This window comes from Kogia breviceps, chromosome 11 (genome assembly GCF_026419965.1).
Source record: "Kogia breviceps isolate mKogBre1 chromosome 11, mKogBre1 haplotype 1, whole genome shotgun sequence".
Lineage (NCBI taxonomy): Eukaryota > Metazoa > Chordata > Mammalia > Artiodactyla > Physeteridae > Kogia > Kogia breviceps.
The window spans coordinates 101,021,527-101,049,102 of record NC_081320.1 but is presented as its reverse complement, the minus strand read 5'-3'; the positions used below and the strand labels follow the sequence as shown (position 1 = coordinate 101,049,102).

The following is a 27,576-nucleotide window of genomic DNA, read 5'->3' as shown; positions in this document are numbered from 1 at the left end:
GCACGGGGGTGGGAACTGACCATCCCAGGCTCTTTGCTTACCACCTCAGAGGTCTCTCCATGGCCTTCCAGGGGTGAATGGCCTTGAAGTGCTAGGTTTTCACTCTGAATGCAGAAGCACTTGGTTGAGTTAGTTGCCTTTGCTCTTCATTAAGTGATGCTTATCTTGAACAATTAGTATGAGGTCATCGGGAAATATTTGTGGCTCTCAGCTGTGTTCTGCCTTCAAAACACACCTTAAAATTATCCACGTTCCCTCGAATTCGAGTTATGGGGAGCTGAAGCGTATTTCTCTGCAGTTACCCTTTAGATTCTTCACCTCAGTCATCAGATCTTGGACTGCTTGCATTGGCGTAGGTGAAGTAGAACATTGTCAGATGCTCATTGGGAAAGGCAGTATTTTTATTTCATAAAAGTATTTCTTTCTTTGCAGGAACAGTGCCCTTAAAAGCCTCCTCCAAGTTCTCTCAGCCGGACCCTCCTGCCCAGCCGCCTTCGTCCAGCTCTGCTTTGCCAAGAGTCCTGCCAGAGCCTCCTGTCACAGACGCCCCCTGGCTCCTGGCATCTACGGTAAGCCTGCTGACAGGTGGTCCTTGGTCGGGGGCTTTGCCCTTTTTAAAATAATGAAGTTGTGTTTCCTCTCTTCAATCCCTCATGCTTTTACTGAACTTTTCAAAATGTCAGAGAAAGAGAGAGAGAGAGAGAGAGAGAGACAGTCACTGGGTAACTTTTCTTCGTCTCTAACATTCTTATGCATATTACCAGGACCTAAAACTTTGTCTTTTCTGCATTTATTATTTTAAAAAAATTCTATTATATACCTGTTTTCTGCCCTTTACTGGGCCTGATTTCCTTTTCCAAAGATTCATACTAGCCTTTTGATTTCATGGGAGCGCAGGACTCTGGGAGGGAGGGAAGGGGCTGGGCCTTCTTGTTACTGTAATGACGTGCATCCAGTGCTTTCTGGAGGCCGCTGAGCTCTCTTGTTCCCACACAATTTCAAATCCCACCTTGGATGTAAAATTGTGCATAGAAGTGGGAGAACTTAAACTCTTTCCTAATGCTATGTTGTCAGTTAAATAATAGACTGAACCCACCATAGAGACTCAAAGATCCTCAATGGTTGTCTGGGATTTGCAAGTTACTGTGTTATTTATTTATTACATTTTTAATGAAGCTGTCTTTGCCATGATGATGCTAAGTAACATAATAGCGACACATGAAATTCTGTTTTTACTCTATTTTTACAAAGCAGGTTAATCTTGGGCCGTGGATTAATTGTAAACTTAGCTCTCTCCACTTCTATCCTCCTTTCATTCCATTTGATGTGTTGCCCATTTACATCTAATGTGGTCATTGATATGGTTTAGTTTAGGCCTATCATATTATTATTATTATTTTTTTTGCAGAGTGGGATCTCATCTGATTTTTGTTCCTCTGCGACTTTTGTTCCTATCATCTTTTGGGTTAATCAAATATGATTTGTGCACCACTTTAAATTCATTTAAATTTATCTTATCTATTTTTAAAAGACTTTTTTAAGTGTTTGCTTTGTGGATTACAATATATATCTTTTATCACTGTCTACTTAGAACTAATATTATCGATAAATGACTTTATTTAAATATAGAAAACTTGCCCATTTTTGTTAAACTTATATCTAAGAATTTTCTTAGTTTAAGTCTACTGTAAATGAATTTTTAAAAATTTTATTTCCTTTTGTTGTTGTTAGAATGAGAAACAACATATCTTTTTGTGTAGTGACCTCCTATCTGCGATCTTATTCATTTTCTCAGTTGTTTTGAAAATTCATTTTTTACACAGTCATAGCAGCTGTGTAAAAGACAGTTTGATTTCTCTCTTTCTATGTGCTACTTATTTTTCTTGCCTTATTTCACTGGCCAGGAATCCCCAGCACAACTTTTGTATCAGTGTTATTAATATATAGTATGTTTACAAACATTATTACGCTCTTAATTTTTGCTTTAAATAGTAATATATCTTCTAACTAAATTATAAGAAAAAGGAAACCTATTTACAATCTTTTATATTCATTGAAATATCTGCCAAATCTAGAGCTCTTTATTCCTTCATATAGATTCATGTGACCATCTATCTGGTGTTATTTCCTTTAGGCCTGAAGTACTTCCCTTTAGCATTTTTACAGCTCAGGTCTGTTGGAGAAAAATTGCAGTTTTCTTTTTTATCTAATATATATATTTTTTAAATCCTCATTTTTCAAGGACACTTTCCACTGGGTGTAGATTTCTGGACTGATGTTTTTCTTTTAGCACTTAAAAAATGTAGTTCCACTGTCTTCTGGCTTCTATCATTTCTAATGAGAAAGTCAGCCATCATTTCTATCATTTTTCTTGCTGTGTGTAAGGTGTTGCTTCTCTCTAGGTGAAAAATCTAGAAGATTTTCTCTTTAACTTTGGATTCTAACAAATTTATGGTTTAGCAAGATTTATGATGGGCATAATTGTCATTTTCTTCTTATTTATTTTGCTCAGGTTTTATTGAGCTTCTTGGATCTATTAGGTGATATTTATCATTACATATGAAAATTTTCAGCCGTGTGTCTTTAAATATTTTATTTTCTGCCCCATTCTCTCTCTTCTCATTCTCAGAGTGAACTTACACATATGTTAGGCTGCTTGGCCTTTGCCCACAGTTTACTAAGGCTATGCTTATTTTACTTTAGCCTATTTCTCTCCCTTCTTCAGACTGTATTATTTATCATTCCTGTTGATCATTTTTTCCTCTATTGCCTCCAATTTGCTGTTAAACCCACCTATTAACAGTTCATCTCAGATACTGTGCTTTTTACCTTTAGAGTTTCTATTTGGTTTTGCCATTCATTCATTTTCTGTAAGTGTATTTTCCTTTAAGTTCTTAAACATATTGATAATAGCTGCTCTAAAGCTCTTGTCTGCTCATTTCAACGTCTGGGACATCTTGGGTTTAGTTTCTATTGACACCTTTTTTTGGTCTTGATTTTGGGTCACATTTTTCTGTTTCTTTCCATGCATAGTGATTGTTAAAATTGTAATCTGAATATTAACAGTGACACACTGTAGAGCCTCTGTATTTTTGTTTCGTTGAAGCATGCTGAATTCGTTCCAGTAGGGAGTGAACTTGTCTGAATTCAAACTCCAACCCCTGTCCTTCTCGCATCAGCGGCTACTCAAATTCACACTCAGTTCTTTCTGTTTTTAGCTGCTGCATTTTTGTGGGGTCCCCTGGGAATCCCCCTGCGCATGTGTGTTTAGCAGTCTACCAGTGGTTTGGGAGAACTTATGGCAGATTTTGGTGTTCTCTTCTCAGTGGCTCCCCCTCTTCCAGGATTTCACCCTCACTTTCTAGATGATCAGCCCTGAGCCACAAGTGGATTGGAGAATGCCCTTTGGCAAAAAGGTGCAAATTCATAAATCTCACCACTGCTCTCCTGTGTTTTAAATGCAGAGTCTCCTTTACTGACTGCTCTTGAGATATTTTGTCTAGGCTTTACAATTGTTTTCTGGAGGATGGTCCAAGCAACCTACTCTCTACCACTACTGGAAGCTCGACCCTTCTTCTGAGATTGTTTGAAAATGAAGTTCTTCACATTACACTCTTCATATTACCCTGTTCTATAGGTACAATTGTCATCATCAACAGCAGCAGCAGCAGCATTCACTGTTTGTTTAAACTTGGGGAGGACTGTGTGACATCTCTATATTTAATATGTAAATGAGCTGTAGCAATAATAGTATCACTTACTTGACCTACCGTGGTCAGCTAAGGAAGGCCCTCCAAAGATGTCCATGTCCAAATCCCCAGAACCTGAGAATGTGGCCTACACAGTAAAAGGGACTTCCCAGCTTCAGTTAAGTTAAGGATTTTGAGGTGGGGAGATTCTGTTGGACTATTTAGGTGGTCCCAGTGCAGTTCAAGGGACCTTATAAGAGGAAGGTAGGAGGATTGGAGTGGAAAGAAGGCCACGTGACAAAGAAGCAGAGGGAAACAGTCAGAAACAGAAGATGCTCCTCCTGACTTTGAAGATGCAGGAAGGGGCCGGGAGCCATGGAATGCAGGCAGCCTCTCAAAGCTGGAAAAGGCAAGGATGCAGATTCCTCCTGGATCCTGCCGAAGGAATGCAGCCCTGCTGACACCTTGATTGTAGCCCAGTGAGACCCATTTTGGGCTTCTGGTCTCTACAATCTGTGTTGCTTTAAGCCACTAAGCTTTTGGTAATTTGTTATGGCAGCTGCTAGCTCTGGCAAAGTAATACGCCACCATAATGATTTTATCTGTGGCATTCACAACTTTCATTTCATGAAAAAGAAACAAGCTACATAGACCTACTCATTATACAAATACCTAAAAGAACTCATCAGAGATGGACTTTAAAGTTGTCATTTTCTGTATATCCATATCAGTTTCTTATTAAAAACTACCACTTTGTGAATTTAGGCTTAATTCAAGGGTAATAAAAAATGAGAATAGTGTTTTGAGAACCACAGTGATAGCAAAGGACACTTCTTTAGATACTATGTTGAATGGTCCTCAGGCACCTACCTGTTCTGTACTTGCAAGTAGTATATTTGTAATTTCTTCATAAGGGGTTTATGATTCAATCTTCTTTATGACACAAGTGGAAGCTTATAAACCAGTTAATATTTCTACCTTACACTGTTCCTCCTGAGCTTCCATTTATCTTATAAACAACTTGTAATAAAGCCAGCATTAGTTTGTTTTTTTTTTTTTTTTTTAGTGCCTAATTGGCAGAAGAGCTGTCTGCTTTCTACAATTTTGTGTGTCTAGGTGACATTGGGTGACCAGTTCTGGCCAGTGGAAAGTGAGAGTGAGAGGAGTAATATGTCAGCTCCAGACTAAGGTGGAGTGTCTGCGTCTTCCCCATATGTGACCTCAGAAGCCACAGGCCCAGGTGGGGTGTTAAAGGCTGAGGGGGCCTGGGTCCCTGCCTCTCCCCTTGGAGCAAAACCTGCCAGGAATGTCTACGCTGGAATTCCCGTAGCAAGAATGAAACTGCTAGGTGGTACCCGGTGGGGGCGCTTCAAGGAGCTCCGGTTCTTTATGTCTCAGCCCAGAAATAATTCAGGGAGAGGCACAGTGATATATAGGAAGTGATTTATTAGAATAGGAAAACGGTGAGGTTTACAGGCAGTGGACAAGAGGGGGCCATGCCCTGAGAACTGAGTGGGCTACAGTTTAATAATCAAAGGAAAAGTGGGGCGGGGGAGAAGATCATCATCTTCTTCATTCTTGAGTAGACGTCAAGCTTCTGTCATCAGCTCCTCCTCGACGTCGGCTGGGGGAGTTTCCTTGTCCCTACGTGGTCAAGCTGGGAGTATCATGGCACAATTTATATTAGCAGAAGGGTGGTAACATATGCTAGAAATGGTCATCATCTCAGGCTTTAGTATAATGTGACCTTTTCCTGATATTTTTGTTTTTAGTGTGTGCAGAGGAGTGTGTCCTAGGAATCATTAACCTACCGAGTGCTCTGGGCAGGATGTGGCTCTCATGCCACCATCGTTTTACTGTTTTGGGGCAAATCTCATGCTTCGGTTGCATGGTTTTGTTGCTAAGCAAGCCTGCTTGGTTTTGCGGTTAAGCAAACCTGCTTTCTTGGGTGATCTTTAACTTACAATACTTTTTTCTTTACTTACAATCCCCTAGTGGGATTAACTATTTAATCAAAGTATTTGATACTTTGTCCCTTTGCTCTGTCCCTACCGAGAGGAAACCTTCATCCTGTTATGCCATTAACACTTTGGGACTGTTGGAGCAGCTTACACATTTACCTGTAGACCACACAGGCGTCCGATTAGATCAGAAAAGCTGATTTTGGAGAATCCTAATAGTGGCTTGGCTATGAACTGTGGAGTGTCTCCCATAGGCTGGGCACTCATACATTCTTTATAGTCCTGTATCATCCCTACAAGATATGTATTTTGGCAGGAGCCCAGGGCTCAAAGAATGTGATGAATTTACCCAAAGCTGACGACCAGAAGTTGATGGAACTGGGCTCTAAAGCCAGTCCCAGTGTCACAGTCATGATCTTTCCCTGCAACACTCTACTTGTCAAGCTGCAGAAGCAGGGATTTGCTGTAATAATTTAGTTCAACCCCCTCTTTTTATGGAGGTACATGGAAAGTAAATAGCAGCAAAGTTGGTTTCTTGAGTTTTGGTTGTTGTTTTTTTTTATCATGTACACTGGCGCAGTTCTTAGGAGGGGCCATTTGGCAATGTCTGAGACACTCTTGGTTGTCATAATTGAAGAGGTGTTATTGGCATCTAGTGGGTGGAGGCCAGGGATGCTGCTATACATCTTACAATGCCCAGGACGGCCCCACAACCGAGAATGATCCAGCCCCAAATGTCCCTAGAGCTGAAGTTGAGAAACCCTTTAAGAGGGCGTAAAACGGGTATGTGGCAGAGATGGGACTCAAACCCACGGTATCACTGCTGCATCACGTGTCTATCCGAAAAGGCTAATTACCACCGACTGAGAAACTTGAGTTAACTGACCAGTTGGGAACCTAAGAGATACATAGGGAATCATTTCAGCTCTTTGATCTTTACGAGGCTGTGAGCTCTTGGACCATGGGGGCCAAGGCCATGTCCTACTGAGTTTTCATTGTCTAGTATCTAGCACATCACAGAGCAGGTTCCTGCTCAATGTTTATTAAATTAAAACTTAATCATTAAGTAGTTTTCTGTTCCCCTCAAGCTGATACGAACGATAGCCACTTGGTAAATAATTTGAGAAGAATATTTATCAAGTATCTTTTGCCGATTGACAAAATGTGCAGCTCTCCTGCATCCTCCAATGGAGCCATGGCTTGAAGGTCAATGTTCCCGGGGATTTCTTTGAGGAGAACAGGCGCTACTCCCCTGAAATGCTGAGGTGCATTTCCTCTCGTGCTGCACATTTACAGCTGCTGCCTCCCTTTCTTCTGAGTCTTGTAATTCTCGGCAGCTGCTTTCAGAAGATATTCAACGCACTAGCGGCCGTTTTTCTGTGCACTGGGTCTTTTTGATTACCTTCCCCGCTGCTTCACAGCAGGGTCTGAGCTGTTATTATGTCTTATTTCCATTTGGTAAGAGTCTTTGGGGCAGAGATGCTTCCTTAATTGGCGTTGCTGCGCCGGGGGCTTGGGAAGGCGGCTTACCCCACCCCCCCCATCGCCACCTTTCCTTCATTCACTATGGTCCCCACCTGGCCTGTGGCTAGCCGTCCAACTCCCTTCTCATCAAGAAACCTTCACTCTTCTGTGGTTGGATTTCATTTTTAATTCACAGCCCTTGGAGTTCACAGCCCTCTGAAAAGCAATATTCACAGTCCAGGAGCCCATGTATTATCTGAGCCGAATCCAAGGTATTTCAGCCCATTAGAAAAATAAATGACTGTGGTAAAGGAGAAGAAAGGTATTATATACAAAGTTCTCACACCCACCAGCCTAAATGCTTTCTGATTAAGAAAAAGCTTCACACCCATGTGATACAGGGAGTCACAAAGTTAGACAACCTCGACAGTGACCCCCGCTGGGCTGGGCGCCTGTGTCCACCTGTGGGTCCATTTCTGTGTCACTCTGAGGAGGACAGGTGAACTCCATCTCCTGGTAAGTGATGGAATTTGTAACCCCCTGTGATTTGCTTTAGAATAAACTGCTCATCCTTAAGATCACTATTACTTTCTAGAAAGCTGCTGTTTGTGCCACAGAATTTTCCCCTCACATACCACACCGTCCCATTTTATGGGTGAATGCTAATTATGCAAAGAACTGCCACATTCCCACAGGTGCACAGGGACTTTTCTCTCATTACACCTCACTTATCTGAGTACACGCTCTCCGGGCTATGTTTGGAAGCCCTATGAAGAGAGCAGGGGAGGTGGTTGGTTCCCTTTGGGGGGGTGAACAGAGATGAATGGAAAGCCTTGCCGGGGCCCAAACGTCGTAAGGACATTTCCGGGGGCTGAGAGCTCTTTCCTTTGGGTGTAGGACCTTCATACCACACTCACTCTTGCCCCTCCGCCACGCCCACCCAGCCTTGCCCACTTGAATACACACCTCCGGGCTGAGTCTTGAGGCCTTAGTTTGGGGACCACTGGACCATGTGTAGCTTGCTTACCTACATCCCCAACTGCAGGGCCAGCCTGAGTCCTTCCTGCCCAGGGATCTGCTTTGCCAGAACATGGCTGCAGCACACAGGCCCCGCTTCATGGGGATGGGGGCAGCAACCTGGAGGCCAGCCCATTTTGAGGGCAACGATTCAAGATTTACATCTAGAGTCTTCATAGATGATATCTATACATGTTTATAGCCATCCATTAGGACTGCATAATTCTATTCATTTCCTGAAGAGCTGAAAGAAGAATGTGATGAGACTACACTGTAAAGGAATTAGAATGGAGACATGGGGACTGTTTACCAACTCAATAAAGATAGAGGCAGTGGCTGCATGCCAGGCGAAAGCATTCCTTTCTGGGGAACGATCTACTGCTGAATGGGTTTGAGTCAAGGTTTCTATGCATGATCCCTGAATGTTGGGGGGGGGGGGATTGACAGCAGCCTACACAGTAGTGCTGATGAGTGAAGAGTATGAGCTAGGAGGATGAGAATGGAGAGGAAGGGGCTGCTGGAAGAGAGGCTTTGGAGTTAGAACAGGTAGAGTCTGGCGGGGGAGGATGGACCAAGTCAAAGGTGTGTGTTGGGTTCCACGCCTTGTAACGAAGACTGCTTTGATTGGTTGGTCGACCTTGCTGCAGGGAGTAGGCCCTCAATAATATTTGCTGAATCAAAATGGGAAATGTTTCCTTTGAATACTGCTGCTTTGCTTCTTGGCACTTTTTTTTTTTTTTTTTTTTTTTTTTTTGCGTTACGCGGGCCTGTCACTGTCGTGGCCTCTCCCGTTGCGGAGCACAGGCTCCGGACGCGCAGGCTCAGCGGCCGTGGCTCACGGGCCCAGCCGCTCCGCGGCACGTGGGATCCTCCTGGACCGGGGCACGAACCCGCGTCTCCTGCATCGGCAGGCGGGCCCTCAACCGCTGCACCACCAGGGAAGCCCATTTGGCACTTTTAAAAGACATGTTTTTGAGTTTCTGATTTTTAAATAATTTAACACATTTAAAAATATTCTTTCTGATGTCCGTCCATCTCCCCAATCATTTGTCAAAGAGGACAGGATGCGTCATCTTCCTTGGGGGGATTTTTTAAGCCGTTCTCCACCAGATCAGCCGTGCAATGGATTATGGAAGCAAACATCATGGCAAAGGACTACAGGCCATGCCTCAAGTTTCACCCAGGAGGGTAACTGACACCTAGAGTGACCTTTCTGAGGGGAGCCATCTGAAGTTAGAGATGATTATTGATTTAGTCATTTTTACTGAGGTCTAAGGCAGCCGAGTGAGCTTGGACTCGGTGACAGAGCTAATCCTGATTGCCACCTTTGTTGATCTCTTTGGTCTGATGTATGTTGCTAAGCCCCTGAAATTCAGGTCCGGGTCAATGTTACTTTCAGCAAACTTCTGTGTGGTACTAGGGCAATGCTGTGTGCCCAACTGACCCAATTATGATTAGGTAATTGGCTTCATTTCTCAGCGTCTTTCATTTTTGTTTCATTTTCTTTAAGTGACGTGTTGTACTTTGGGGTCTCGGCACGATGCTAGCCTTGCTTTAAACCATCTGAGAAAGTCTGCAGTTACGTTTGCCATCAGTACAGCAGGTGACGTCACCAAGGCACTCTGTAAACATCATCTCCACTCTCACTACGTGCCAGGAAGGTTGAGCTACTTCTAAATGAGCGAGCTGGGGTTCGGGCTGTCCAAAATTGAATGAGAAGTTGATCTTTCAACAAATTAAATGAGAAGAATGGGGGAGCTGAGGTTTGGGGATAGTGGCGTTCTGCTGCTGATTTATTTGGTCACTAATTATATTTATTTTTGTGTGTCTCTACCCAGAGGCTGCTGTGATAGACACTTAAAAAAAAATCCAAATCAAAATAAAATGTGTTATGCCCAAGACATTTTTTGTTTTGATTTTTTAAATTGCATATACAATTTAGGAGAAATTTTATCCGTATGTTTTAGATTCACTTAACTGAAATCATGAGAGTGTTTTTTGTGAGTTCTATTTGATTATCCTTAAAACCTGTCGTGAGTTTATTTATAAAACCCCCCTTTTCTTCTTTCTGTAAATAGTGTCCCTATTTTTCAAAGGCAAATGTACTCCATCCTGAGAGTTGTGGGTTTTTGCGGGAATTTGCAGAGCCCTGCATTCTGATTAGAAAGAAATTTCGTCCTACCTGGTGAGCTCACCCGTGGTCAGGCAGGTTGCTTCACCTAGCTGCACAGACACTTCATCAGCCCCAGGCCCCAGATCTGCAGAGCAGGTAACCCCACTACTGAGACATAATTCGTAACCTCTGTTTCAAATATTCAGCTCCCAGATTGACTTACTTTTCCTCCTGCTAAAAGAAACTATTTGTGCTTTCTTCTGCCTCTTTTTCCTTCCCTTTCACTTGATTCCCTTTTTATTTTCCTCCCCTGCAGAAAGTCACTCTGGCAAGGATACCCCCGGATCTGATGGTGGGACATGTGAAAGCCACCAGGAGCCACAGAGCATGAGGGAGGGGAGCCACGCCCAGGGACAGTGGCTGTGCACGGGTGCAGCTGGTACCAAGTGTGCAATACTTAAACGAAGCCTATCTGGTAATAAGTCTATGGTGCACGAGACTCCTTTTGCTCAACTTTTAAGGATGGGTCCCTTTCGCGTCTGCAAGATGAAAACAAACACATAGCCCTTACATAAATGGGTACAGAGTCCCCCTTTCCGAACTGGAGTGTAACCTGGCGGATGTCGTGAAGCTTAGTGGTGTGCTTCCAGCGCAGGGATGGGCTTCGGGAAACGTATCCCAAGGGGACGATCTCGATTCCTCCAGTTCACCAGCCATCTGAGCCCTGGGCTGGTTGGGAGCTAGTCTTCGAAGCCAGCCTGCGGATAAAGTCAGAGCCCCAGCCCAGGTGAGGTGTGCACCCTGGGAAAGCTCCTTCCTGAACTGCTGCCTCAGTCTCCTCACCTGTAAGATGGGGATGAAAACATGGCGACCGCTCATGGACTACCCGAGCGCCTGCAGAACGCATCGTGCAGAGATGGCGCATAACAAGTGCTCAGTAAATGTTAGACGTGCCCCTTGGTCATTGCTTTCAGCTTCTGTCTTCTTATCTGGAGAATGTGGATAATAATGTTTTTACCTAATAAGATTATTGTGGAGATTAAATAAGACCATATAAGATTATGGAAAGCGTGGTATAGTAAATACCATTAATGTTGTTATCTATTACATTTGGGCAAAAACACTTATGAACAAAGTACTTACTGCTGTATATTTCTGTTGGCCAAAAAATTAAAAATCTAGAGAAATTTGACCATTTTATTTGGTGATATTTGGAAGGTGAAATTATGTTTACAGTGATTTTTTAATAACACTGGGAAAAGCTATTGTAAAAATATTAAATTTAAAAGAGATAAATCTTAAGGTATCATCCAAAAAAACCTGTACATAGGGGACAAAAATCTAGAAAAATATACCAATATATTTATTAGCACTTGCGTTTACGTAGTAGAACTGAGAATGTACTTTTCATTCTTATTATTTTTGTACTTTTAAATACATTTTTTACAGTGAGAAAATATTACTTTTAGAAACTGGGGATGGGTCCATCCTTTTACAAAAGATCTTTAAATATTTTTTAGGCCTGGGCTTTATAAAATAGTTTCCTTCTCTATAGATCATTCAGTGGCACTGCAGTCATTGGAGAAACTGGGCCGTGATAAGTAATTTTATGATGACAGTCTAATATCAATTCAAGTAGTAAATGAGAGTATAAATGAGAGCATTATCCACCCTTGTATCAGGCCCCTTGTCCATGCACACCATGATGAAAATTTAATAATTTATTAAGCACAGAGACCGACACATACACACTCAATAAATATTTATTAAATAAATGAATAATTCAATTAAAAATGAACTCAGTCATTGAAAGAAGGTTTAATCCCTATAATGTTATCTGAGATTGTTAAGAGGAAACATGCCAAGTCAGCTGTTTTAGCACAAAGAGTATTGGATCAGAACCCAGGCATCTGTTGAAATAATGTGGCTTGGTGCTTTGCTTCCTCACTGGATGGTGGCTTGTTTGCGCTGAATGTTTTATTATGACTTGTCTGTCTCTGTGATTCTAAGTGATAGGAGTAAATGATGATGATGATTTGTGCTACTTTGATGTGAGTACACAGGCAGTTAGTACGGCTGACGCGGAGCCTCTCTGTTTTCCGGTGCTGCCAGAATAAAGACCAGATCCTTCCCAAGAGCTGAATGGCTGGTGGGGCTGGCAGGTCCTTCGCCCTCCTCACCTCCCGCTGTTTGCCTCTCCGACGCTGTGGCTGTACATCCTGGGCTGACAGCGGCTCCCGGACAGCGTCCCCCTCTCTCCTGCCGGAAGATGTTTGCCCATCACGTGGCTCTGCATCCTGCCCTCCCTCCCTTCCCCCACCCCACCTCACGCCCTCCTCCCCGCTGCTCCGTTTGGGACCCCCTCACCAGTCAGAACGCAGCTCAGGTGTTACCTTCTCAGGGGTGGCACGCCTGCTTCCTTTCTCACACACTCTTAGGGAATGGGGTTCCCTTTCTTTTGGAATGTTCATCTTATTTTGTAATTATGTCTCCACAAGCGTGTTTATTTGATTACTGCCTGCGTCTCCCACCGTTGTCTGTCTCCTTCATGGGAACAAATGTAACTGTATATTGTTGGCGCTTTGAAAATTGCAGATCCTCACCTCCTGTTTGTTGAATAAGTGATAGTTGCTGATAAATTAATTCAAGTATGAACATATAAGACTTCCCTGGTGGCGCAGTGGTTGAGCGTCCGCCTGCCGATGCAGGGGACATGGGTTCGAGCCCTGGTCCGGGAAGATCCCACATGCTGTGGAGCAACTAAGCCCGCGAGCCACAACTACTGAAGCCAGTGCTCCTAGAGCCCATGCTCAGCAACAAGAGAAGCCACCACAATGAGAAGCCTGCGCACCTGAACGAAGAGTAGCCCCTGCTCGCCACAACTAGAGAAAGCCCGCACACAACCACAAAGAGCCAATGCAGCCAAAAAAAAAAGAATAAATAATTAAAAAAAAAAATGAACATATATTTTTTCCATCTACAGAGGAAAAAAAGAGTATGAAGTTTGTATGATAGTTAAAGCTTTCCTTACACCGAGTTCTCACTCCGCGGGATACCTAAGTAGTGCAGGCATCATAATCCATGTGTCAAAGTTGGATGGAGAAGCCAAGGTCAGGTGCAGGGCAGTGACAGAGTTCATCCTAGGGCCCATAGCTGGACCGCACATTCTCTCCATCTTGGTGGAGGAAATGCTCACCCTTACACTTGCTCTCCTCAGAGAAGAGGACAGGGTGGGGTCAGGGCAGCCCAGCTGGTCTGGGGACCCATGCAGATGAGGGCAGCCCTGTTTTATTTTCTTTCTCTGCATGTGGCTTAAGTAGTCAGCTCTTTGGCCATCTCTTACTCTTGGTCTCTTCCTTCCAGGAGACCAGCTGAAAGTTCAAGATGAAGGCTTGGACCTCTGAGGCAGGGCAGACACCCCCAGACTCCCAGTCACTCCATGGGCTCCATCCAGTGAACCAGAACCCTACACTAGGCTCTCTTTCAACAATCCCACCCATAATAAAGTAGTAATTCGCCTTCCATTGTCACTGTCTCTCATGATACTTCTTTCTCTTGGAATCTTAGGTAGAAATAGTTGTCATCATAAGGCGAGACTTGGATGTTGCCGTGTCTTAAGGCAAATATCTTTTCCAGGCTGTGATAAGGATGCTCCATTTTATGGTCATTCCCAGCACTCAGACCTTCACATTAATAATCACCTCCAATTAGAGCGAGATTTACAGTTTCCTCGGGACTTTCCCGTGTCTCATTTCCTCCTCAGAGGTCTGCAAGGGTAGGTCTTATGTTTGGGTTTGGGTTTTCTGGGTTGTATCTGTAGCTCCTGGCAGAGTGACAGACACATAGTGCGTATTGAATAGATGAATATTTAACTAACTCAGTGAACAGACAGACAATCCTTTGCAATGGGCACTGTGGTGTTTGGGTTTTTTTTGTTTTTGTTTGTTTTTGTTTTTGCGGCACGCGGGCCTCTCACTGTTGTGGCCTCTCCCGTTGCGGAGCACAGGCTCCGGACGCGCAGGCTCAGCGGCCACGGCTCACGGGCCCAGCCGCTCCGCGGCACGTGGGATCTTCCCGGACCGGGGCACGAACCCACGTCCCCTGCATCGGCAAGAGGACTCTCAACCGCTGCGCCACCAGGGAAGCCCTGTGGTGTTTTTTATGCCTGATTTACAGCTGGGGAAACAAAAGATTTAAAGTATTACATGACTTTCCAGAAGATACATTCCAGGTAATGGAAAGACTCCTGGTTGCTAGTTCAATGTTATTTATTCAAGTGTATTATTAGGAGATTCATACATGAGTAATTTTTCTTGTAATGAGTTATACTCATTTTAAAAGACTTTATTGAGGTGTAATTTACATATACTGCTCTTTTACACTTTGTGCGTGTAAAAATCACTCAGTGATTTTTAGTGAAGTTAGTGGCACAGTCATCATCACCATCCAGTGTTGGAACATTTCCATCAGAAAACAAAGGTGCCTCCATCCTGTTATCATCCATCCTGGCTCCTGGTCCCAGGTGGTCCTCCCTTCTCGATCTTTATTTTTTCTCTACAGATTGCCTTTTTTCTTCTTAAAACATTATATGAATGGAATTGTACAACATGGAGTGCTTTGTGTCTGGTGTCTTTCGCAGAACGTATCTGAGGCTCACCCACCTCGCTGTGGTCCATTGCTTGTAATTGCTGAGCAGTTTTCATTGATGTGCTGCATTTTGTTCATCATTCCCACGTTGATGGGTATTTGGTTTGATTCCAGGTTTGGGCTGTATGGACATGCTTCTATGATCAATTGCATACATGACATTCTGTGGACATGTTTTCATTTCTCTTGGGTGAGTACCTAGGAGTGAATTGTTGTCTTATGATAAATTTATGGTGTTTTTTTTTTTTTGGTTAAGAAATCGGTGAATTGTTTTCCAGAGTAACTGTACTAGTTTTCATTGGATATGTAGACTTCTTGCTTCACATGCTCCTTTGAGCACTTTGAACATGTCATTCCATTGCCTTCTTGCCTCCATGGTTTCAGTTGAACCATCAGTCATTAACTGTATCAATATTTCTGTGTATGTGATGAGCTGGTTTTCTATTTATGCTTTCAAGATTTTCTCCTTGTTTTGGCTCTCCATATTTTGACTCTGATGCATGTAGGTGTGGATCTCTATGTTTTTCTACATAGATTTCAATGAACCACTTGGATCTGTAGATTAGTGTTTTTCACCAAATCTGGGAAGATTTCAGCCATTACTTCATTATTTTTCTTCCCCTTTACCATTCTTTACTCCTTCTGGAACTCCTGTTACATGTGCTGGTTTCCTTGATGTCCTGTAGGTATCTTTCTTCAATTAATGTTTCCTCATTTCTTTTCCATCTTTTACTTGATTGGATTATTTCTATTCATTCCTGTTCACTTTCACTGATTCTTTCTTTTACCACCTCAAATCCATTACTTGTTGAGCCCACCCAAAATTTTTCATTTCAATTATTGTATTTTATGACTTCAAAATTTCCGTTGCTTATTTTTTGTAGTTCCTGTATTTTTATTGAGATTCCCTATTTGTGGAACAATTTTTATCACATTTTAATTTAATTCCTTAAATAGAGTTTCCATAATTTAAGTATTTTTAGCTGCTCTGAAATTTTTGTCCACTAAATTCAGCCTCTGGGCCCACTCCCCATCAGTTTCTACTGACTGCTTCCCCTCTTTCCCTGAATATGGGCCCCACCTTCCTGTGTTTGCAAGCCTCATAATTTTTTATTGACAACTGGACATTTTAGGTAATGAATTGTTGCAACTCTGAATTTTTCCCCTGGGAGTTATTGTTGTTGCTTCTATTTTTTGTTTTATTTGTAATAACTGGATTGGACTCAATCCCCAGTATCTGTCTCCCCTATGATGTGGAGCTGGTGAGCTCTTTGCTCATTTTGTTTTTAATTCTTACCTATATTTTTTGGTCTGGATTCCTAGAGGTCACTCCTGAGTGTGCATAGTTTATTTTTCAACTGGTGATTGTTTAAAGTTTGTGCTAAAACTTTTTATGCCAATAAGGTTTCTTCCCTCTGCTGAGGGATCTGTGTGTAGGGTGAGGAGCTCATTTCATGCTCAGGCAATTTTGAAGTATCCTAGGCTTTCTCCCTCTGCTGTGTCCTCCCTTCACTGTCCTGGAAGCGCCACTGCAGTCACTGAGCTGGCAGGAGGGGTGCAAGCAGCCCCAGGCAGGGCCACTGCAGGTTCCCACTGCTGCATATAAAGTTCAATAGCTTTTCATGAGTAAACACTCCTCCATTCATTGTTTGCTTTTGGTTAGTATTCACAACCCTTAGAATGGTTGTTTTGTTACTTTTGTCCAGTTTAATATCCATTTTGGGGCATTTTTTTGTTGACCTCTTCACTTGACAAAACTTAAAATCCGTCTCCCAATTTTATCTATTTTTATAAAGTATATTGGTAGAGATATTATAGTTAGGAAAAAGTCAAAGTGAAAAAGTTACAATGGAGAAAAGAAAAGAATGATGTAAGAATGTTGCAGTGCATTTCTCTGGTATCTTGTAATTCTCTCTTTAACTTCACTCTATATAATTGTTCTTTTTACAGAGGGAACGCTCCTATGTAGACACTTCTTTCCTTCTGAGTGCCATAAGTCCAAGAACAGATAGGAGATCCTTACATTCCATCAGCATCAGTCAATCTTAACCTCCCTTAACCATGAAAAAGAAATCACCAGGAATTTGTGACAAAATAATCTTTATTATACTTTCTGCTCCAATCTCATTTGAATTCTGATTGCAGAGCTGAAGGTACAGTGTCTTTTCCTTCAGATTTAACCCTAACTTACACAGCTGTGTCGAGAGGCTTACAAGCAAATCATCTCCAAGTGTTTAGAAGATGTATCAGGCTGAGCATTCTAAGATGCAGCTTTCCTTTTCTCTCTTTTCCCCCTTCCTCTCTCAGCCAATGATAGGTGTTCACTTTGCTGAGCCACACGGAGAAGGGTGCCAGGCGGGACCACACACACACACACAGAGTGAATGACATTTCACAAATGAAGTGGGCTCATTAAACAGCATCTCTACAACATGCATCTTCTATGGTCATCAGACTTTCTGATGAAAGGGAGGTCACTGAAATTCGCTGGATCCATCTTTCAACTCCTTGTCAGAATCCATCTGGGGGACCCAATTTTCTGGTTCAGCAGGGACCGTATGTGCAATGCCGACAGTGTGGTGGCCCTGGACAAAGTACAGCCACGACGGACTTGTGGGTGGTTATAATGGCGTCAGTTAAAGCCAACAGTGGCAGCTGGGCTGCTCACAAGAAATGGCAGCTCAGCCAAGTTTTGGCCAGTGGATCTCACTTGCTTTTTTTTTTTTTTTTTTTAAATCTTTTTATTTTATATTGAAGTATAACCAATTAACAGTGTTGTGATAGTTTCAGATGCATAGCAAAGTGACTCGGCCATACATATATTCAATACATGTATCCATTCTCCCCCAAACTCCCCTCCCATCCAGGCTGCTGCATAACATTGAGCAGAGTTCCCTGTGCTATTGCTTTTAATTGACAGTGATTATGTGGAGATCTCATGTAGCTGCCCTATAGGCAAAGAGAAGCTTGTGCCGACGGTTGAGGTTTGTATGATCTGAACTGTGCTGGCATTTGCTCCTGGGAGAACTGGTAGACCTGAATGCGTGTTCCAATAAAATTAACATTGGTCCTTCCTTCCTTCTTTCTTTCCTTCTTTCTGCCATCCCTTCCTTCCTTCCATCATTTGCTTTTCATTATGAACAATTTAGCTTTTGAAGATCTCAGTTGCAGATTGTCTTTTGTAAGTATTTTATTATTGCAGTTGGGTGACATTTGTATTCCCTTGTTGAGAAAAATTGAGGAAAACGCAGCTCCTTTCTGCTATACGAATCTTTGTCTGTAGCATAGTACATTAAAAATAAAAAGACAAGAAAAAGAAAAGAACCATGGCAAGAAGAGCTAGGGATTTGTCTAACCCACAAGAACTGGAACAAGTGTTTGCCAATTACTTAAATGTAAGTTTCGGCTATATAAAGTATTGAGCAATGGGGAAAAAAAGAGCCTTTATTTCAAACAGCTTTTATTTCATTCTTTATTTTTTCCCCCACATTTAAAAAGTCTTTTTTTTTAACTTGTCGGAAAACCATTGATTTTAGCATGTTTAATAAAGAAAACAGCCTGAGAATGATGCATTCATGAAGGTTTAGCTAATTAAGCAGGCCAGAGAAATCACAGTTGGTGGGGAAAGAAAGGACTTAATGGATAAACTACTCATGCGTGTGTGAGAGCATTTTATGTAAAGTCAGGGGTGCAGGTACAGTCGTATAAACTACAAGACCACAGGAAATGCATTTTGAGTGTGCATGGATTTAAATAGGTAAACTTTATTTCCTGTGGCACTGCAGTAGGGCTCAAGGCACTTTACAAATTGTACCTTGTTAATCTTTGCAAAACTGCAGGGAGACAGGGAGTTGGTAAATACCATTGTCTCTCCTTGGGACAGTGGGAGGGTCGCAAGTGGGGAGAGATGCAAAGATTTGCCCGAGGTCACACAGCAAGTTAATTAGAGAGTTTGAAAGAACATGTGTGTGTCCCAGTCCAGTTTTCTTCCCATTAGGCCCTGCTGCTCTGTTTTAACCCCTGGGTGTCTCAGCCTTTAACTGTGTTCCCAGCACTTGCTACTAATCAGTGACTTTGGGAGACTTTTCTTTCCAGGAGGCTTAGAGATCGCATTGGCATGGGAAGCAGTTAGGGTTCTTATTACTTCTGAAGCCACCTGGCTTCCAAACAGGTGCACAGAGGGTTATCTGGCAGACGGATGGAAATACCTCAGTTTGCATTGCTTTTCAGAGGTGCCAGTGGAGCAAAAGCTTCTGTCCAAACGAGGGGCATTGCTGACAGTGGGCAGGAGCCTGAAGATCCGCGCTCACTGGCTTTGAAGAGAGTGTCTAGATCGTTGATTATCTCTGGGTACGCTGGGGACCAAAGGAGCATTTATTCATTACTCTGCTTTCAGCGCATTTCTCAGTGGGTACCAGAGCCCTTTCGATTGAAGCTAAGATGGAAGTAAGCGTAGTGATGCAGGCACAGCGCCTGACTTTTCGTCCTCGCAAAGCGCCTCCTCGTTTGAGTGTCTGTGCCTGGCACCGTCACAGAAATTGTCTCACGGTCACCAGGCTTGAAACCACAGCGAGCGCCCTGGGTGCTTTCTCCTGCTTCCTTCCCACGTGCAGTGACGAAGGCCTATAAATCCTGCGTCTGTGGTCTTTTCCGTGGCGTTCTCCCTGATCTCTTCTGTGGCGCCACCATAGACCAGGCTGTCCTGCCTCGTGTCTGGCTGCCTGGGCCCCGCTCACCCCAGCACTTCCTGCTCAGCCCCAACAGGCTGTGTGGAAGCACACAACCCACCCAGAAAGTGTGCGCGCCTCCCTCGATGACCTCTGCACAGCAGCACATCGAGAGCTGGCCACGCGCAAAGCCCACACTCCTGGTTTACCGCCCAGAGAGCAGAATACCATCTTCTGCCCATCGTTGGAAAGATTTACCCAGTGTCCCCGCTGTTCTAGCAGTTGATGCGAGCTCGTATCGTAGAGCTTCCATTTTCTTGTCTAGATTCATGCTCCACCAACTTTTCCTCTTCTCCGTGTCCCATATATCCTGCATCGTCCTGCACTCTTGCTGTGTGAGTTCCAGTTATGTTCAAGCAGCAGGGGCTCCTGATGGGAGCCCAGAGACCAGGAGGTGAGCGAAGTAGGAGAACTTATTCCCCTGCTTCTGTTTCTGCTGGTGTGTTGCTACTTCCGGCAGGCTGCCTTCTCCCGTAGCCACCTTCGCCGGATCCTTCACACTTGGAGACAGTCTTCGCCTTCTTCTGTTGCTTGCCCTGAGAAACTGCATTACTTCTTATTAATTGGACTAACCCTTGCATTTACCTGTGAACTGGTCCCTGTATTAAACGCTCCTCTAATTACTCTGCCTGAATGTGTCATGGATTTTGCCCAGCGGGACCTTGAGAACTGTAAATATTGCTTGAACTAAATAACTAGTCCCCTTTTACTGTACAGTTGTCCCATTACATTCTAAGAAACCTATGGCCAATTCTCAATGTCACCTGAAAACATGTGACCCATTAGAAGAAGAGTAACCAGCATGTAGAAAAGTCTCAACATTAAGTCTTGCAAAGAATGTTTATAAAAACTGGAAATATCTATTTTGCAACAAAGGAGACTAAGGAAGGGAACGCCGACTTCAACTACTTGAAGGAATGTCATGTAGGACTGGGATTCAGAGGCGTGGCTGTTGGAGGGTAGAAGTGAGGTGAATGAGTGAAAAAAAGCTACAGGGAATAAAAGCTGGCTCAATGTTGGGGTTGTTTCCAACCATCTAGAGTTGGCTGCAAATGGACTTCCAGTCTAGTCCATCAGGGAGCCCTTTGTTTGTGAAGATAATCAAGCCGAGGTTGAAGAACTTGATGTTGAGGTGTTCGTGGGTGCCGGAGATGGTGATGAATTTCAGTTAATGTCATGGGTTAAATGAAAGTAGTTGCTCCTATTAAAAAGAAAAGGTTTTGCAGTCATGGAACTTAGGTATTTAACTACAGAGACCAGGGACAACTTATTATCTATCACATCTGTTATCTATCATCCATCCATAGCTATCTATCTATCTATTATCTATCTATACCTATCTATCTATTATCTGTCAATTTTCTATCTCTATCTATTATTTATTATCTACCTATCAATTTATCTATCTATATCTATTATCTATCAATTATCTATTATCTATCAATGATCTCTATCTATCTATTATCTACCTATCAATTTATCTATCTATATCTATGATCTATCTATCATATCTATTTATCTATCATCTATCAATTATCTATGTGTCTATCATTTATGTATCTATCTCTCTTATCTTCTATCTCTCTATCAATTATCTGTCTATTATCTCTCTCTCTCTCTCTCTCTCTCTCTCTCTCTCTCGCTCTATCATGTACTCATCTATCCATCTAGTCACCTGAATATGAGACTTTAAGGAATGGTGGACTTTATGGTAAACTGAAGTGCATTTCCTGCCTCAGTGCATTTAAATATTAACAATTAGAGGCACTGTTTCAGCAAGTCAGTTATCACACCATCTTCCTTAGGCCAACTTTCTGTGACCCTAGTTCTAGTTCTAGACCCATCTGTTCAATTTCTTCCTTGACTTGTCCTTATCTGTAAGTGAAGGAGCAAGAGGGGGACCTGGGATTTAGACTTAGATTTCTAAGGAATATTTATATCTCAAAGTTCATTTTGCTTTTGTATATTGTATGTATATGTGTGTAGGGTACTTCATTTTAATGTTTGACATTTTATATACATTAATTCCAGTACACGTAGATTGTAATAACTGTCTCAAAATGAAGCTCTCTCCTGCCATTTTATGATTTATTAACGACACAAGAAAGAGAACGATCCTTTAAAACATAAATCAAGTCTCATCTCTGTTTGGGACCCTACCATGGTTTCGCATCTCACTCTGAGTGAAACCCAAAGCCCTTCTCATGGGCTGTGAGGCCCTATAAGATGTGCCCCCGGTCCCCACCTTGACTTCGTTGACACCATCCTTCTTACCCAGCGACTCAGACTACACTGGTCTCCTTGGTCCTCAAACATGCCAAGCACAGAGGACCCCAGACTCTTTCCTCTACCTGCAGCCCTCTTTCCTAGGAATTCTTTAGGGCCACCGTAATGTCATCGTATCTGAGGGGGCTTTTCCAGACAAGAAGGGAAGGAAGTAAAAGACAGATGCAAGAGTATATAGCTTTTTCACGGAACTTTCCCAGAGTTGCACTTCTGCTTGCGTCTCAGCTTTGGTTGTAAGAGCAGCATGTGAATGTCATCTTATAGTTGGGCAGATGACACACCAAGTGCCACTGGGACTCTCTGGAATGCACAAGAGAGGCTGTGAACAAGCAGGCAGCTGCCACAGGTGTGTTCAGGTCAATGCATCCCCAAATGCGGCTTGAAAAATATTTCCAGTCCGTGTATAAATGTTCATTTTGTTCTCGTTGGCAAGTCCTATTTTCCGGGAGATTCTCAAACTTGCTCATGACACGAGACGTGCTATTACACAGTGCCTTAGAGTTATATGTGCTGCTCACCAAAGTATTCTGGATCGGATCTGCCGTAAAGTCCTCTTGGCAGAGGGAGGTAATGCATCCTCCAAGTTGTTTCCATCCATTAACTCATACGTAGGTTCTGTTATCAGGAGGACGCACTAATGCCGGAGCACACATTAGGGATGTGAATACATACACAGAACAGCGCACAAGCAGCCGGAGGGAGTGAGGTAAGGTGGGTGCTCTCATGGCTGGTTTTGTGGTCTCCCAGTCTTCCCTTTTATCGGCCACGCTGCTCCCAGGCCACCGCAGGCTTGGCTGTGGTTCTAACGACAGCTTTCGGTTTATGGAATTTCATCGCCTGTATCATGCAGGCTCCTGGCATCCAGCAGGATTGAATTGAGAGGTCACGAATGGGCCCGAGGCCTTCAAATCTATGAAAAGTCTACAGAAGAAGGGGAAATGTATAGCATTTTATAACGGTTGGGGAAATTAAATGTTAAGTGCCCAGGACAGGGCTGCCTATTTGACCTTAATGAATGTCAATTTCTTTCCTGTTTTTCATTTTGCATATTCTGCCTTCCCGATAACTTTCCTCTTTTGCTCTGGATTTTGCATTTTTTCATCAGGAGCTAAATTCTTTCAACTTTAATCAGTAGATTTTGAGGAGTATGCAGGTATAATGTGTTTCAACAGATTCTATATTTTATAGAAAAAGCCAGTATATTTACTAGCTTCATTTAAAAATATGAATGCTGTAGGGTCACTTTTCTTATTAATAATTATCTTCCTTTTCTTTTTTTTTTAATACTGCTAATTTTCAAGGATAAGTAGCATGAAGAAGCTTGAAGCGTGCTAAATAATACAGCAGTCCATTGGATAACAGCAATGACAATTCTGTTGTTAATAATTGTTTTGTAGAATGCCTTGGGCCTGTACAATGCTGTCCTTTACCTTGTCTTAATCATTTTTCATGTGTTCCTGAGAGATAAAAATGGTAGATTTTATATTTCCTTCCACTGAGGAGAAATGAAAATATCAGCGTGTTTATGGAACGGCCCCAGGTCACATGACTAATTTGTCACAGAGTATTAGAGAAGCACATTTTATTGCCAACAAATATTTTTTCCTTATGAAAAAAGAAACAGCAGTGTTCTCAGCATGGAACTTGATATATAAGATGTGCTCAGTAATTAAATTTTTCCCCCTCAGTGGATAGTAGTTTTTATTTTTTATTCATAACTAGCATGAGTTTCGGTTTGGTCTTTTTTTTTTTTTTGGTAATTCTTTATATTCAATCTGGAAAGAAAATCTCACAATCCTTATTAATAATATGGTGTTCTCAATGCTGGCTGAATATTAGAAACACCTGAGGAGTTTAAAAAACCATCTGGTCGGCCAAGGGTTCTGGGCATCGGGAAATTTTAAATGCTTTGTGGATAATTCTCACGAGCAGCTAGAGGTGAGAATCCCCGGATGAAAGAATAACTGAAATGCAACGTTTAAGTAGGTTTCTCCCACTCCAATATCCTCTAATTCAGAAAGTCCACTTAAGGTCTCTCTTTGTACTTCTAGGATGGCACGTGAGGGGCGTGTGTGTGTGTGTGTGTGTGTGTGTGTGTGTGTGTGTGTTTCCCCAGTAAAGAAGACGTTTCCAAGTTGAAGCTTGTGCTGTATTTGTCACGATTAAGAACATGGTCTTTATTTGACATTTTGAGTTTGCTTCTCCACCTACTGTGGATAAATTGCTCCAATTCCTCAGTCAATGCCTTCATTTGGTGGATAGTAATACTTATTTCTCAAGATTGATCTGAGCATGAAAAGACATTTATTATGGGTTGAATTGTGTCTGCCATAAAAGGTTGAAGTCATAACCCCCAGTACCTCAAAAAGTGACCTTATTTGGAGACAGGGTCTTTAAATAGGTAATCAAGTTAAAATGAGAATCATTAGGATGGGCCCTGAATCCAATGATTGGAGCCCTTATAAAAAGAAGAAATTTGGAAACAGAGACAGACTTGCACAGAGAGAAGACTATCATCTATATAAGTCAAGGAGAGAGGCCTGAAAGACCCTCCCTTATAGCCCTCAGAAAGAACCAAACCTGAGACACCTTGATCTGGACTTCCAGCCTTCAGAACTGGGAGAGAATAAATTTCTGTTGTTTAAACTACCCAGGCTGTGGAACTTTGTTATGGCAGCCCTAGCCCACTAATATGACATTATATAACAGCTTAACACTGCCCAGTGAATTATATAAACTCAGTAAAAAGAAAAAACTACAGTGAAGGAGATAAAAAAACAGAAAATATTACCAATGCTGTTAAAAACAAATAATAGGGGCTTCCCTGGTGGCGCAGTGGTTGAGAATCCGCCTGCCGATGCAGGGGATACGGGTTCGTGCCCCGGTCCGGGAAGATCCCACATGCCGCGGAGCGGCTGGGCCCGTGAGCCATGGCCGCTGAGCCTGCGCGTCCGGAGCCTGTGCTCCGCAACGAGGCCACAACAGTGAGAGGCCCGCGTACCACAAAAAAAAAAAAAAAAAAAAAAAAAAAAAAAAAAAAAAAAAAAAAAAAATAGATTAGTTAAGAAAGTCATGATTTATGAGACTTCATAAAAAAAGATACACAATAAATTAACATTTTACTGTACTTTAAATCAAATTAAAATATAATATATTAGCCAATTCCTTGATGTAGAGCCAAAGCCAGCTTTCTTGAGTATGGATCTGATAATTGACCATTTTGACTCTTTTCTCCTTTTAACTACACTCATATGCATTGTCTCTAATGTTCAGTGACTTTCTTTTAAAGTGGAATGAGACATTACAGAGTTTGGGGGAGAAATCTGTTTTTTCTTGGATCTCTCAATTTATAGAGATTTATTTTTCCACTTTCTTTTTCAAAATGAGACTTCACAAAACATTCACTAAATCCTTCATATAAATTACTCCTTGTGGGCCTAGTTCTTTGGTTTGGGTCCCACTTTTATCTATTACATGATTCAAATGAAAAATACAACCACACAAGAGGTTGAGAAATAAACAACTGGTTTCCAATAGGCTGGAGCTGTCTTGGGGGGAGTTGGTGAAGGAGGTGTGGGGAGGGATGGAGAGCAGGGGACCAGTGGGGAGGTCAGCGGGAGGTGAGTGGAAGCACTCCTTTGTTATTACTAGCTTATCAGGGTAACCTGGATTATTCAGGTATTTAACTAGTAGTGCTATTGATTTAGCCACTGCATTTATTTCTGGCATTAACTGTTCTCTTTATGTGGCTATTTTATCTGTTGGATTTTCAAAAAACACTTCCCTTGTGAATGTGAATGTGAATGTGTTCTCTAGAAATGCATCACATGTGGGAATCTTCATTATATCTGATTTCAGGTCATGCTGGAGTTCTGCTTTTACTTTGTCTTTTTGTGCAGAAACAACTGTTATTTCCCATTAACTTTCACCATTTTCAGTGGATTTGAAACTGAGAAATGTCTCTCTTCTATAATTTGCTGTGTGTATAAATTATGCTGTCCAGATGCTTTCAGTTATGCTAATCTTTCTTCTGAAGAGTTTAGCCAACCCATATATTAATTATGTGTGTATACACATATGCATATATACATGTGTGTATGCATGTGTGAGTATGCACATTAAAATTAGAAACAGTATTGCAAAGATATCTAACACATAATAGACATTAGATAAGTCATTTATTTGTTGTTGAAATTAGTGTCTCATTGGCTGAGGCAAAAGGTTATAGCTATCTTAGCTACAATTCATTTACAACATTTAAAAGTATCCCACTTTTCATTTCTCTCTCTGTATTTTAAAGTTATTATTTTGATTCTCTCTAAAATAAATATATATGAAACAAAAATTTGGTGAGAATGTCGTTAAAAATATATTATATATCATTTAATTTGAAAAAATGCACATAATTGTACATAAGCCACTCTATTGAGAAACATGCTGTAGCTTTCAACCTTCATGTCTTATGTTGAATATACTAATTAGATTATGAAGTTTTATAGGAGGTCACACACCTTTTATTAAGGCTATTTTTGTATACTCATGTTTGCATATATGTGTATGTACATATATGAGCACATATACAGGCATATATGTATATATATGCTTATTACTTTATAAGTATATATGCATATATATAATTTTATTCTAATATACATATATGTGTATACAGCTCTCTCTTTATACAAATGTATTCTCATAAACATACATGTGTGTACATGTATGTATGTATTAATAAATAGCACAAATGATGTAATTCCAATAATACTTTCCATTGGGTTATACCTGTAATAAAGAAAAAAATGTGTGCTTGCCTTGTAAATGACTGTTGTACCAAATTTTACACTTATCTAGTTTTCAGTTTTAGCTACTCTTTGTTTTTTGGAGCTAGAGCTTGTAAGTTACATATTTTTTCTCACATTCTAATATTTATTTCTCCTATTCTTATCACATTAAGAAGTATATCCACATAAGTTAGGGAAGTATGGAGTCCCAGAAAGAATGTTTACCTTGGAGAAAGTGATTAATCACGTGTGCCAACAAGGTTTGAATATAACCTCGGTTTAAGTTTAGATTTGAATTTATATTAAGATTACAGAATAAAACAACCACAACTTAAGCTTCATGTAAATTCTCACTTTAGGAATCGTTCCAAATGCTATACTTACTACTATTTTATCCATTTGAGTTTACCCCCTTTTTGCTTTAGCTTATATTAATATTTTACAGTATTATCTTCTACTTTTTAAATAGCTTATTAATATAATTCTACATAATTAGTGTTCCATATTAAAGTGATTTATAAATTTGATCCATGTATATATTTTTAAACAATTTTTCTATTTTGTATTTAATTCTATTTGAAATGCTCAATATCTTTCCCCACATTGTTTGAAAAATGACTTTTATAAAGCCAAGCCTACCCTTAGAAACTTGTTTTCTTTTTATAATTTTATTTTGCAATTAAGTTAATCTTCAGTGGCACTTGAGTTCAAAATCTAATTATATAATTAAACATCTATATTGCTAAGTGATTCAAAATGGCACAAGAAGTGTATCCGTTCAATGTAATTGATTCTATATTGAGTCAAGTTTTTGGGCAATGACATAAGTAAGAAGGAGATATTCTTGACTTGTACTCTCTTAATTTTTACTAGATTTCTAACAAGTAATGA

The 27,576-nt window shown here is 41.4% G+C and overlaps 1 long non-coding RNA gene across 1 annotated transcript in view; it reads left to right on the top strand.

Annotated features, from left to right (window-relative positions):
- Positions 1-438: 438 nt before the first annotated feature.
- Positions 439-27,576, top strand: part of LOC136792102 (uncharacterized) — a 42,911-nt gene continuing 15,773 nt past the window's right edge. Inside the window, exons 1-2 of the long non-coding RNA XR_010835269.1 lie at positions 439-569; positions 15,006-15,081. This is a non-coding gene — a long non-coding RNA (uncharacterized lncRNA). The remainder of the gene's footprint in view (positions 570-15,005; positions 15,082-27,576) is intronic.